This window comes from Fukomys damarensis, unplaced genomic scaffold (assembly GCF_012274545.1).
Source record: "Fukomys damarensis isolate Sample0158 unplaced genomic scaffold, DMR_v1.0_HiC HiC_scaffold_2, whole genome shotgun sequence".
Lineage (NCBI taxonomy): Eukaryota > Metazoa > Chordata > Mammalia > Rodentia > Bathyergidae > Fukomys > Fukomys damarensis.
The window spans coordinates 48,966,866-48,980,943 of record NW_022900914.1 but is presented as its reverse complement, the minus strand read 5'-3'; the positions used below and the strand labels follow the sequence as shown (position 1 = coordinate 48,980,943).

General features: G+C 43.1%; 1 protein-coding gene across 1 annotated transcript in view; it reads left to right on the top strand.

Moving 5' to 3' along the window:
* Positions 1-14,078, top strand: part of LOC104852236 (probable N-acetyltransferase CML1) — a 35,258-nt gene that overhangs the window by 10,886 nt on the left and 10,294 nt on the right. The window lies entirely within an intron of this gene.

Below are 14,078 nucleotides of genomic sequence, written 5' to 3'. Positions count from 1 at the left end.
AAGGGTGAGTTGGGATATGAGTCTGTGCTGATGTTTGCAGGACTGTTCCCTTTTCCGAGCTGCTCCATTCCAAAACTAGAGTTTCTGTGAAGGTCTGAAGCTTCTCACTGGTCCTCCTAACACAGAGGCTGAGTTCCTGTTCATTAAAGGAGTTCCTGTCCTCTTGGCCAATAACTTGTAACACGGAGCAATACTTAACATCCCTGGTGTGTCTCCTCCTCCACTCAGGGGTCAGATGGGCCAACCCTCCTGATCCTGTGACCTTGTCACAGGATCATTTCACCTACCAGGAAAACTTTTGCTATGCTCATGTATTGATTCTCACTGTGAGTGGCTTGTTGCCAGGGCCCTGGGGCTATACAAAACCCCTTCTATGTTATTCTGGCTGGTCCTGACTTGATGGCACCTGTAGGTCCCTCTGCTAGTCTGTCCCCTCAAACCTGACTCCAATGTGCTTCTATAAACTAAACCATTCATACCCATTCACGCACCTTCCCTTCCATCCCAACCATTGTTCACATCAGATGTTAGTTGCCTTTTGAGTGCTGGTTCCAGTTTCTTACTTAGTGGTGGGCTATGGACAGCCCCTGTGTAGTGGGAAGAAGCTATGGCATCTCCCTGCTCTCCTTGGCCAGTAAGGCTGCAAGAACAGTTCTCCATGGGCATGTGGTTGGGTTGGGATATAAGGGAGGAGACCTGAATGGTTCCTGTGCGTTGCAATATTTAGTCAATCAAAGAAAATTGTTTTACTCAATCCAGAGAGAAGTAGGTACTGGTGTCAGAAACCAGAAGCACTGAGCGGCCATAAAGGATCAGAGTGTAAATTCTGTCACAGTGATGTGATGGGATAGCCTGGGCCCTGGGAAGGCCGTCCAAGGCTCCCACTCCTCACTGTTGGGTTTTGCCTCCAGGGATGGGGCCTCTGCTCCTGGAACCCAGCCTCAGCTCTGCAGCCTGGTCTTCCCCTGCTCCAGCCCCTGGACTCCCACTCAGCCAGCTGCTCTAGGTCCCTCATTCTGCTGTAAGCCTCAGAATGCTGATCCCTTAGCCTGGAATATTGATCCTGTCTCCACCCCTTCCCATTCTTTGGTGGGTTCAGCAACTGCAGTTTTTACCTAAGCGATGGTGGGGAGAACCAGATTGGAAAGATAACTTGTGAGAAGAGGAAGCACTTCATCCTGTTTGCAGTCTGGTCATCATTGGAATTTAGACCTTTGATCCTCTCAGTGTATCCATACACCTGCTACCACATTGCCAGAGTGCTTATTACAAACAAGAGTGGAAACCAAGCTTATGATGTTTCCAAGAGTAATATTAATAGTAAAGTGTTTATCCTGGACAGATTTCTTCTACAGCCACACAGGAGCAAGCTACTAGGACGAGGTGGGAAGAGGTGTCCTGAACTGGTCCAGGCTCCCAGACCTTGGTCATCACTCACAATCAGGGAGGGAGGGCCCTGGCCTGGACCTGAGATGTGGAGGAGGTCACAGAAGGGCCCCAAAGGTCAAGGGGAACCTCATAAAATGTTTACTGAGAAGGAAGAAATTCTGCCATGAGAGCTGATAAAACCTGAGGAAATCTAAGACAGGTTGTCCAGACAGACTGAAGTTCACCAGGGTTTGGGGAGAAGTGGGGAATGATGTCATGGTAGTACATGCTTCTTCTTGGGCTGATGCTAATGTTCTGGAGCTTGAAGAAGGAAGTAAGGCACAACATGGAGAATGTGGCACATGCCTTTGAGTTTTACACTTTAAAAAGGTTAACTTGAGCCAGGCGTGGTGGCGCATGCCTGTAATTCCAGCACTTGGGAGGCTGAGGCAGGAGGATTGCTGTGAGTTCGAGACCAGCCTGGGCTACATAGTGAGTTCCAGGTCAGACTCAGCTACATAGTGAGATCCTGTCTCAAAAAAGCAAAAACAAAAATAAAAATAAATAAAAAGGTTAACTATATGCTAATGTACATTTCATCTCACAAAAAGAGAGGAAAAGAATTCAGATGCTTCCAAATGCAAAAGATTGAGAGAGAGAGGAAGACGTTGATAGGTTGTCTTAGGAATACAGTGGCTGCTGCCCAGAGGCAGTGGGAGGTGCCACTTTGACCCCAGCTGTACAAGTCAGCAACAGAAGTCTGAAGGAAGAAATATTCTAGAAGTGAGGCCAGGATTCAAACCCATTTCTGTTTGACTCTAAAATCCATATTTGAGCCTATAGGAAGCTCTGCTCTCGATGTTTATCTTCTCAGTGTGGAGCATGAGGCATAGCAATTCAGGGCCTGCTGTCAGAATGTAGAACTGCCAAATAAAACTAGAATTTCTTGGAAGAGGTCAATGCCAGGCAGAGAAGGAGTTTGAAGCTTAATCTCTGTGACTTTGCAGTAAACGTGCCTCTTGCCTGTTCCTATACTGCCTGGAATACACAAACTGGTTAATTCATTTTTTTTTTTTTTTTTTTCGGGGGGTCGAACTCAGGACCATTTTTTGTACGGGGGATCGAACTCAGGACCTTGCACGTGTGAGGCAGGTGGTGGCACCACTGAGCTAAATCATCAGCCCTGGTTAAGTCTTGCTTAAATAATGCAACACACACCTTACTAGGTATAGCACTTGTTCTGATGTTTAACACATAACAGTAAAAACACAGAGCAAATAACACTGTTTTGGGGTGGGGCCACTAAAGAAATATAAAAACAAGTGTATTTATAGCACTTAGAGTGCGCTGTGAGGTTATGAGACAACAGGAAGCCAGGTAAGGGGAAAGGACTAGGCAGGTGGGATACAGGTGAGTTGCATTCTTAATGTAGTTTCATTGTTCCAGGCTGAAAAGGAGTCCTTAGCGCAAGGGCTGTAGTAGGAACCTTCCTCACCAATTTGAGAGGGTAGCCAGTAAGTCATCTTGGGGAGATAGGTAGAACTGGTTCAGGAGATTGGCTTAAAGCCTAGGGACCAGGAGATCCAGGACAAAAATGAGTCCCAAGCTGAGCGTCCTCTGGAGAGGTCTTGTCTTCCCTCCATAGCTCAGCCATACCTGTGTGCACCGAGAAGCCTTGGCCGTGAATGACAGCCACAGTGAGAGCTGTGCAACCCAGGAAGGTGAAAGATGACAAGTAGCCCTGAGCAGCATGCCCTCCACTGCTGTCTGCATGGACACTGAGGCAAGAAGGTGAGATGCTGCGTAGTCTACAGAGGAACTGGGGTGGGGAGCCTACCTGAGAAGGGAGGACGGGATGGTGGTGACTACGTCTGTAGCCCAAGTGCAGGACAGCCAGCCCTAGGATCCTAGCACAGGGGCAGCTTGTGTTCAGGTTCCCTCACAAGTCTGGACTGCAGCTGATCACAGAGACCAGATCCTTGGTGGAACTCAAGCCCCTTTTCCTGAAGAGCTTCAGGAAGAGCAGTGGCCTCTTATTCCAGGGCATGTCTGTCAGCACAAAGGAAGAAGGATAAGTCAAACAGACTACAATGAATTTCTGGAGGCAGGCAGTCAGGGTTATCAGGGTATGAACCCCTGCTCTTAGTCCCCTGTGGCTACCTGCAGTATTGAAACATTGCCTTTGGCCTGTGCCATGAATCTTGATCTAGGATTGCTCTTGAATTGCCCCCCTCACCTGAAGAGCCTGTCTGTGTACATGTGTGTGTATGTGCATGTAAGTGTTACATTGTGTGTGTAGAATGTGACCTGATGGCTAAGCCCAGAGCCATGCAGGCAGGCCACTGTCCCAGACTGAAGCTTGCAATGTTCTGGATCCCTTAGCCATCACATCCTTGAGATATACATTCATGCTAAGCAAATCTTCCCTTCCTGGAAGATCCCCAGACCCTTAGTACATCTCACCCATCATCCACAAATATCACCTCATGTGGTACAGTCCCTGAGCCTTCTTTCTGGGACCCCAACTGGTCAGGGCCCCTTTCTGAGAAATACCCGGGTAATCCTGGCCAAGCTTCCAGAAGTCAGCAGCAGCGGAGATGGGTGCACGAGGCACTGAGGAAAGGTAACTGACATGGCCTCAGGAAAGGAAATCGGAAAGACAAGTGATCTAAATTCCTCTTTCCAGATGTTGCGGAGTCCCAGGAACCTTCTAAGAACTTCTGCTAGGGCTGATCTAGATGCTGAAGGATGCAGAATGAGTGAATATTCTGTTATTGTTTTCTGTTGCAAAAATCCCCACTGAAGTCTTCTCGCTTTTAGGAAATAGAATTAGAAATAATACGTCCCCATCCTCAATCTGAAAAGACGATCTGCAGAGGTTGTGAGAAAGAATCCACCTTCATCACTGAAGAAATAGAAACCCAAGTGTGACACTCATCACGATCTGCTAGGAGATTGCAAAGATAGGAAGGCACTTCACCCTTTATCACAGCCATGCTACACCCTCCTGACAAGCAATACTCAGTCCTCAAGTAGAGCAGTCACTGGCCCATGTATCACACGTGGTCCATCTAAATTCATCCAAGATGCATATGAGGCCATGCTCTTAAGTGAAATAAGTAAGACCCACGTGTGTAAATACCGAATAGGTTCTCTGGTGTGAAAAACTAAAAGTGTGAATAAGATCCAAATTGTGTAACTGATAATGTGAAATGGGAAGAAAAGGGCTAAAGTGTAGGGGAAGTGGGAAGGGTAGGGGAAAGGTAATAAGGGAAAAGAAAAAATATGAGAAAATGAAAAAATGGGAACAAAGTATTTGTAAATAGGGAAGGGTGGAGGGAGTGAAGGGGGGTAGGGGTATGAGAAAAAATGAGAACCAAGACCTGTCATGTAAAAGTATAAGATCCCAATGATGAATGTAACTGTACTGTATACCTAGAATGTACCAATAAACTCAATGAGAAAAGAAAAGAAAAAAAATTCATCCGAGTCCCTTGTCTTGCCCACCTGCACTTAATAAGTGGCTTTAGGCAAAGGGAAAAAGGACGCCTGTCTCTGCTGCCTATCTTTGAGGCCAAGTTAAGCCAGTCCCTACTCAGAGCCTAGGAGGCAGGGCACCACCTCCCTGGATGGTTCCATTTCAAAGAGGCCCCTATGTCCCTAGTCCTGAGTATAAAGCTGGCAAGAGGCTTATTAGCATGTGAAATAGGAAGGAAAGGTCCAAAGGGGAAGGGGAAGGGGGAGAGATTGGGGAAAGGAAAGAGGGAATGGAATTAATATGAGAAAAGGAAAAAAAATGAAAACAAAATCTTTCTGAATAGGGAGGGGTGGAGGGGTGGAGGGGAAGGCAGGGGAATGGGGAAAAAATAAGAACCAAGATATATTATGTAAAGGAACAAATTTCCAATGATGAGTGTCATTATATTATATACCTAAAATGTACCCCCCCCAAAAAAAGACCCTGCTGGAGCCATGCTGTGATGATGCCACAGGCCAACGAACACTCCAGGGAGGGTGGCCAGCCATTGTCAGCTCAGCCTAGGAGTGGTGCCATTCTGGTCCCTGATTCCAGAACCCCTTGGACTGTAATCAAGACTTGTTTCAGAAAACCTTCCCCAGGGTGGGGGATTTAGCTCAGTGGCACCACACCTGCCTCGCAAGCACAGGATCCTGAGTTCAATCCCTGGTACCAAAAAAAAACAAACAAACCAAACTTATGCAGGCTGGGTATGGTGGTGCACGCCTATAATCCCAGCTACTAGGGAGGCTGAGGCAGGAGGATTGCTGTGAGTTTGAGGCCATCCTGGGGTACATAGTGTGTTTAAGGCCAGCCTAAACTACATAGGCAGACCCTGTCTCAAAACAAACAAACAAACAAATAAAATCCTCCTGCATTCCTCCTCATTTTGCCCTCCAAAACCTTCCCTTACCACATCCCCTCTCTGAATTTGTTGTGACACATGAATTCTGTGTCCCATTTTGTCTTTTTTACATCTTTAGGGAATCAGCCTCTGCATATTGTTTTGCCATAATGAAAGAGATGAAATGGTTCTCCCAGGTTAGTACCTCCTCTAGCCTCTCCCTGTGGACACACCTGTCAGAGTTTTAACTCTAAACTCTATGGTGACATGGAAGGATGCCAAAGGAACCAAGAAAGAGATGTTGCCAACTGAATGTGAGCTCCGGGCTGAAAAAAGGGACAGAGGTGACTGACCTTGACCAGTTAGTGCAGCTGTGCTCTCCCAGGAATTCAGGATAACTTCTTGGGGGTCGAGGTGCAAATTGTTTTATATTAACTTGGAAAATACACTTTCTTCTGGAAAGCAACTGGAGTAAATGACACAGATTATCTGACTTATTTCCAAAATGAATAATTTACAGAGTTCAGAGTCCTAAGATTCTAATGTGTTCTTCAGTCTCCTCATTCTTTCCCACTGTCCATCATTTTAGGGTCATCTTTCTTTTCCCATGAGTTCAGCCAGAGTTGTGGGAAGTGGAACATGGAGGCTCAGAGTATTTATCCTTTGGGGCTTTATCTTCTTCTCAGATCCACTTAAGTACTGTACACAGTACCAGTTGCCGTAACTCTCTGGACTGCAGGGCACCTGACTGTGGGCACTGGTGACTCACACATCAGACAAAAATTAATAGTAATCATTGCCCCTGATCTCTGACCAGAAGTCAAAGATCTGAAAGCTCAGCAGCTTCAGACAGGCATGCTAGGTTCTAGTTGCTGCCCTAGTTTCTGTTTTTGCAGGAGGGGCAGCACCTACAGGAAGGTCTTCATCTTTCCAAGCATGGCCTCTGCAGATTTCACCATCTTCACTGTATCAATGGACAAGCCACACATTTCTTTTTCTTTTTCTTTTGTGTGACAGGGTACTGGGGATCGAACTTGGGACCTTGTACTTGTGAGGCAGGCAATGGAACCATTGAGCTAAATCCCCGACCCTCACATATTTCTCTAATTGGCTGCTGCTAGTGTATATGGCTCTTCGTGAACACTAAAAAAGCTCCCCATTCAAGCAAGAAGCTGATGGGTGTGATGTTAATAGGTCACAGGACCTTTTGGCATTTTTAAAAAAGTGTTTTTTCCTTTAGCCTTACACTGCTATGTACCAAGGACTCTGCCTTGGGAATCAGAATAGACTATCTCAGTGTACAATGGGCATTCTAACCAGATACTTTTGTACCTGCACACCTGTGTCTGGGGACTAGTTTCTTTCCAGGATCATCCATGCACCTTTGGAATTCCAGCTTTCTGTTCTAAACCCCTCTCCTTTATGCTCCAAGTGCAGAAAGAGTGATGACCATGCATACATACTCCATACCATGTTTTTTTTAACTTCCTACTACAAGCATGTCTGTGGCTTCCTTGCCACTGGAATAGAGTCCACACATCATATCCCTCACCTACACTCCCCAAATGCTGTCTTGTCAGCCACTTTCCCCAAAGCTGTGCCTTCCTCCTGCCTGTGCTCAGGTCTCTACTTGTCAGCCTGAAGAGGACATCTCGATGTCTGCTGAGGCCTGCTTCCTCATATCTGCCTCTCCTGGCCATTATCACAGCTGGGAGGGCCTCCACCTGCATCCACATGCTCAAATCTCCCCAGGACTCCTTCCACAGAAGACCCTGCAGATCTCTGCATCTCTGTCTCATCCCAAGTGTGTGCTTGTCCCCTGCCCTGCAGTAAAAATGAGGGAATTCGTGCAGAGAAAGACTGGCTTCTGCTGTCCTTCTGCTTCAGGGGGCCTCGAGAGAAAGAGAAGCCTTCACTGGTCTACATGGGTTTTGATTGTGGGCAGATGTGAGCACATTTGTGAAAGGGAAGCGAACCTTCTATAGAGAAGACTTCCATTGTGTGGGATTTGCTGTTTTGCTTTGCCTGTCTTAGTGAGGTACACGCTTGGCCAAAATGTGTAAGAAATGTATGGTACTTGCTCTAAGTCACCATCAGGACTCTTGGTGGCTTCCCACTGTCTGGTGCCTGTCATCTAGATGTCAGCAGTTCTGGGAGCTGCAGAGGACACCTGCAGCACAGCAAGGGCATCCACCTGGTTACTGAGGGAATGAATGAAGGAAAAGGTATATGAGGTTTCTGTGTCTGGGTGGCTGAGTGCACCACGTGATGCATAGGAAGTGCAGCCATGAAGGACTTTGGTGCTGAGCCAGGGGACCTGGATCCTGTAGTAAGAGAGTCCAAGGCAAATGGCACAGCTTCAGTGCTTCTGCCAAGTATGTGTAGGACATCATGGTAGAGTATGCACAGGGCTTCGTGTGACACATGATTGTTACTGAGAGGTATCTGAAGGAAACAGGAAGAGTGGTCCAGGCCTCTCATGAGGGTGAATACCCTTGAACTGCTCCAGACCCTGTGCCTCTGTACAGGGTATTTCCCCAAGGATCACAACAGTGAAAGCTCCCTTCTCTGCCACTTTTCTACTTCTTGACTTTAATATTTATGATTTATAAATATTCATGAGCTTGCCAATTCTTCTCCCAAGAAGAGGGGTGGCCCCTCTGTCCTGCCAGTCAGTTGGAAGCTGAAGGCTGCCACCCTGGATCCTCTTGGGTCTGTGAGAGGACATGAGTGAATGTTTAGGCCTCAGTGTGGGCTCAAAGATCCAAATTTTCTTAGAGATCTCAAAATTAGCGCGTTTTGGTAGGTGCACCTTTTGCCTTATCAGCATCCACCTCTTTTAATATTGGAGGATAGAGGTTTAGCTGCATTTCTTGCTGAACAATACAGGATTTATGAAATAGGTGGACCTAAGGAAAAGGAGCCAAAGCACGAGGGACACAAGATCTGCCTGCTACACATGCCAACAGGTTCAGAGAACCTGTAATTGGGTAATGAAGTTGGAGGGGATTTCTGATAAATTATTCTAGTAAACCCTAGAAGGTAGGTTTTTTTAAACACGTTCAACAGATACACACAGGCTCAGAGAGATTAAGTGACATATCAAAGGTCACACAGCTAAAAATGGGAAGAACTAGGAATCCAATAACATGTTTCTGGCCCTCACCTCCCAGTGGTGGTGGGCTTCTTCCTTTGGAGTGACAAAGAAAGACACACTGAACACAGGATTCATGGTGCCTGGGTGGCCAGAAATGGTGCAGTACTCACATAGCTTCCTCTCTCTTCTCCTGGGAAGTTGTAGGTTTCTCTGTCTGTCTTGGACTACAAAGATTTTTATCTTTGACAAAGGGGCCAAACACCTGCACTGGGAAGAAGATAGCCTCTTTAATAAATGGTACTGGAATATCCAAGCCTACATACAAAGGATAAGATAAGTGGTATCACTTGGTCTAATAAAGTCTAGATAGACATCAGTCACCCAGGTGGGGTCAAGACCTCCTGATCCATCCCTTCCTAAAAAACAACTTTGTTCTTTCCATGTACATTTGCTATGTGACCTGCTTACCCAATGGATCAGTATTGCATTGGTGGCTATCCTTGTAATCTTATAGGTTGATCATAGTTTTGAACCATGTTGTGATTTTCCTCTGTAAAACTTCCTTTGAAAATTAGACTTGTTGGCAACCCACTTTGGGTTTCCTTCTGTGTCTCAGGAGCTACGTGTCTCAATAAACTTTTCCTACTCTTAACCTCCACTGTTCCTTAGAATGCATTCTTTGACTTTGGAAAACATGCACTCAATGTATCTGACATCTAACAGGTGGGGAGTTATATTATTTCCCCTATACAATTTGGAGGTCCTGCCAAGATAGTTGGAAGGAGGTAAGAATTTGCTTTTGTTTCATGGATTCTGGATTATGACCTGTTTAGGTAACCAGAAATTATCCTTGTTTGTCAATTACTTACACTGTAAATTTTTATTCCTTGTTTTTTAAAAAAATTATTTTTTGTTAAAATAATGATAATTTGGGGAGGGGGTTGAGACAGGGTCTTGCTAAATAGTGCAGTCTGGACTTGAACTCACTATGTAGCCCAGGCTGGCCTTGAACTTGTGGTGATTCCCCTGCCTTAGCTTCTTGAGTGGGGATTATAGGCACGTGCCACCACTCCTGGCAAAATGATGATAAATTTAAATGGTGAACATGGAAAGATTATGATTATTTTGTTTTTTTTAAATCTTATTGAGTTTATTGGTACTTTTTAAGTATACAGTACAGTTACATTCATCATTGGGATCTTGTACCTTTACATGACAGATCTAGGTTCTCATTTTTCCCCCATACACTTTCCCTCCTTTCACCCTCTCCACCCTCCCCTATTTACAAAGACTGTTTCCATTTTTTCCTTTTCTCATATTTTTTCTTGTCCTTTATTTCCTTTCCTCTACCCTTCCCACTTCCCCTGCACCTTTTAGCCCTTTTCTTCGTATTTCACATTATTAGTTATACAATTTGGATCTTATTTATACTTTCAGTTTTTCACACCATAGAAACTATTCAGTATTTACACATGTATGTTTCATTTATTTCACTTAAGAGTATGGCCTCAATATGCATCCATTTTTCTATACATGACTCTAATTTATCATTCTTTATGGCTGAGTAGTATTCCATTTTATTTAAAAAAACTACATCTTCTTTATCCAGTCTCCAACTGATGGGCAATTAGACTGTTTCCAAGTTTTAGCTATTACAAACTGTGCCACTATAAACATGGATATGCATATATCACTGTGGTACTATTGCTTCTTTTTGGAAATATACCCAGCAGAGGAATAGCTGAGTCAAAGGGAACCTCTAATCCTTGTTCTTTGAGGTATCTCTATATTGATTTCCACAATGGTTGCATCAGTCTACACTCCCACCAACAATAGAGAAGGTTCCTTTCTCCCCACAACAGCGCCAATATTTGTTGTTGTGTGATTTCTTGACAGCAGCCATTCTTAGTGGGGTGAGGTGAAATCTCAGTGTTGTTTTCATCTGCATCTCTCGAATGACCAGTGATGTCATATATTTACTTGCTGCTTTCACTTCTTTGTCTGAGAAATGTCTGTTCATTTAAGATGCCCGTTTATGAATTGAGTCTTTATATTTGGGGGGCCTGATTTTTTGAATTCTCTATATATTCTAGATAATAGTCCTTTGTCTGAGGAGCAGCTGGTAAAAATTTTTTTCAAACATTGTAGGTTGTCTCTTAGCTCTGTTGGTGGTTTCTCTAGCAGCGCAGAACTTTTTAAAAGGATGAGATCCCAGTTGTTGATTCTTTGTGCTAGTTCCTGTGCTACTGAGGATTTGTTCATAAAGTCTTTTCCTATGCCAGTGTCTTTGAGAGTCCTGCCTAACTTATCTTCCAGCAAGTTTAGAGTTTCTGTTTTAATATTTAGATCTTTAATCCACTTGGATTTTAGTTTAGTGCATCGTGAAAGATATGGGTCTAGTTTTAATCTTTGGAAAGTAGAAATCCAGTTTTTCCAACACAATTTATTAAAGAGGTCATCTTCCCTCCACTGAGGATGGTCAGCTCCTTTGTCAAAGATGAGGTAGCTGAGTACATTTGGAGTTGTTTCTGCATCTTCCAATCTATTCCCCACTGATCCTTGGGTTTATTTCTTTGCCAGTACCATGCTCTTTTTTTTATCATAATGGCTTTGTAGTAGTTTTATTTTTATTTTTTATTTTTTGGGTACCGGGGATTGAACTTGGGTCCTTACACTTGCAAGGTAGGCCACTGAACTGCTGAGCTAAATCCCCGGCCCATTGTAGTACAGTTTTAAGTTGGGAATTGTGATACCTCATGTCATGACTCTGTTGCCTAGAATGTCTTTTGCTATTCTAGGTCTCTCCTTGTTCCAAATGAATATTTGGATTATTTTCTGTGAGATAGTTCTATGAGTTATACTGTTGGAATCTCAATCCGGATTACATTGACTCTGTATAGCAGTTTTGGTAGTATGGCCATTTTCACTATGTTGATTCTTCCTACCCAGAAGGAGGGGAGATCTTTCCATTTTCTTATATCCTCTTTAATCTTTTTTTTTCAGAGTGCTGTAGTTTTCAGTGTAGAGGTCTTTTGCTTCTTTTGTTATATCGATTCCTAGATACTTCATTTTTGAGGATGCTATTGGGAAAGAATTGTTTATGTTATTTCTCTCTCAGTGAGTCTGTTATTTGTGTACAAGAAGGCTATTGATTTTTGAGTGTTGACTTTGTATCCAGCTACTCTGCTGAAAGTGTCAAGTCTAGAAGTCTTTTGGCAGAGTTTTCCGGGTCTTCTATGTAGAGTATCATATTGTCAGAAAATAATGACAGTATAACTTCTTCCTTTCCTATCTTTATTTCTTTAATTTCTTTCTCATGTCTAATTGCCATGGCTCATGTTTCCAGAATTATGTTGAACAGGAGTGGTGATAGTGGACATCCTTGTCTTGTTCCTGATTTTAGCATGAAGGTTTTCAATTTTTGGCCATTTAGTATGATGTTGGCTGTTGGTTTTTCATAGCCTTTATCAAGTTTAGATAAAGACCATGTATTCCAATTTTCTGCAGGGTTTTTATCATAAATGGGTGTTGAATTTTGTCGAATGCTTTTTATTCATCTATTGAGCTGATCATATGTTTTTTTGTCCTTGACTCTGTTAATATAGTGTTTTACATTTATTGGTTTACATATGTTGAACCATCCTTGCATCCCTAGGATAAATCCAACTTGGTCAGGGTGCATATTCTTCTTGATGACCCTCTGTATTCTGTTTGCCAGTATCTTATTGAGGATTTTTGCATCTATGTTCATTAAGGAGATTGGCCTGTAGGTCTCCTTTTCAGTTGGGTGTTTCCCTGGCTTTGGAATCAAGTAACACTTGCTTCCAGGAGTGAATTTGGAAGTATTGCTTCTGTTTGAATTTCATTGAAAAGTTTAAAGAACAGTGGCAGTAGTTCTTCTCTAAATGTCTTGTAGAATTCAGCAGTGAAGCCATCAGGACCTGGGCTTTTCTTCATTGCTAAATTTTGATTGTGTTTCTAATTTCACTGATTGTAATTGGGGTGTTTAGAATTTTTTTATCTTCTTCATCCAACTTTGATAATTCATAAGTATCAAGAAATCTGTCCATTTCTTCTGTGTTTTCCATTTTGTTACAGGTTCTTGAAGTAGGCATTGATGATCCTCTGGATTTCTGCTGGATCTGTTGTGACTTCACCTTTTTCATTCCTAATTTCATGGATCTGAGCCTTTTATTTCTTTTTTTGGACAAGGTTGGCTAAGGATTTATCTATTTTATTTATTCTTTTGAAAAACCAGCTCTTCTGTTCATTGATTTTTTTTGTATTGTTCCCTTAGTTTCCATTTCACTGATTTTTGATCTGATCTTTGTAATTTCCTCCCTCATGTGAGCTTTGGGTTTTTCTTGCTCTTCTTTTTGTAAGAGTCTAAGATTCTTCATTAGATTATTTATTTGAGCTCTCTCTATTGTCCTAGTGTGGGCATTCACTGCTATGAATTTTCCATGTAGAACTGCTTTCACTGTGTCCCATAGATTCCTGTATGTTCTATTGACATTATCATTTATTTGTGAAAACTAACTAATTTCTTCTTTAATTTCATCTCTGACCCATTGATTGTTCAGGAGTGTTGTTCAATTTCCATGTTTTTGTGGAGTTCTTACGGTTTTTTATGCTATTGACCTCCAGCCTTGAAAGGGAACAGTGATGCTTAACAACTAGGCCACACACACCGAGAAGTCCAACTAGAGATTTTATTCAAGGGGTGGGAGTAGACAGAGAGAGCAGAGAGAAAGAGGAGAGAGAGAGAAGAGAGATAGAGAGAGGAGGAAGAAGAAGAAGAAGAGAGAGAAGGAAAAGAAAGGAAGGTCCTTTTATTAATTTTGGTCTGGGCTAGTGTTTATTTATAAGAAGTGGGCTACTATTAACCTATCACAGGCCAGGTTGCCTTTTATGGGTTCAGTCCTACAGAAGCAGGTTTTACCTTTTCTGTCTTGCTGTGGAGGGAAACTAAAGAGCATGAAGTTATTCTAAGAGCCAAGAAGCACAGGAAAATGCAGCCTGTGATGGCAGCATCACAAAATACTTTAATGTGATCAATTCCCTAACAAGCCTAATTGCACCATGGCCTGATAATATACATGGGATAACTTTGATTCCTTTGCATTTATTTAAACATGTTCTATGAGCTAGTATGTGGTCTATTTTGGAGAATGACCCATGTATAGCCAAAAATAATGTATATTCTGATTTTTTTGGTGGAACACTCTGTTGATGTTTATTAAGTCCATTTG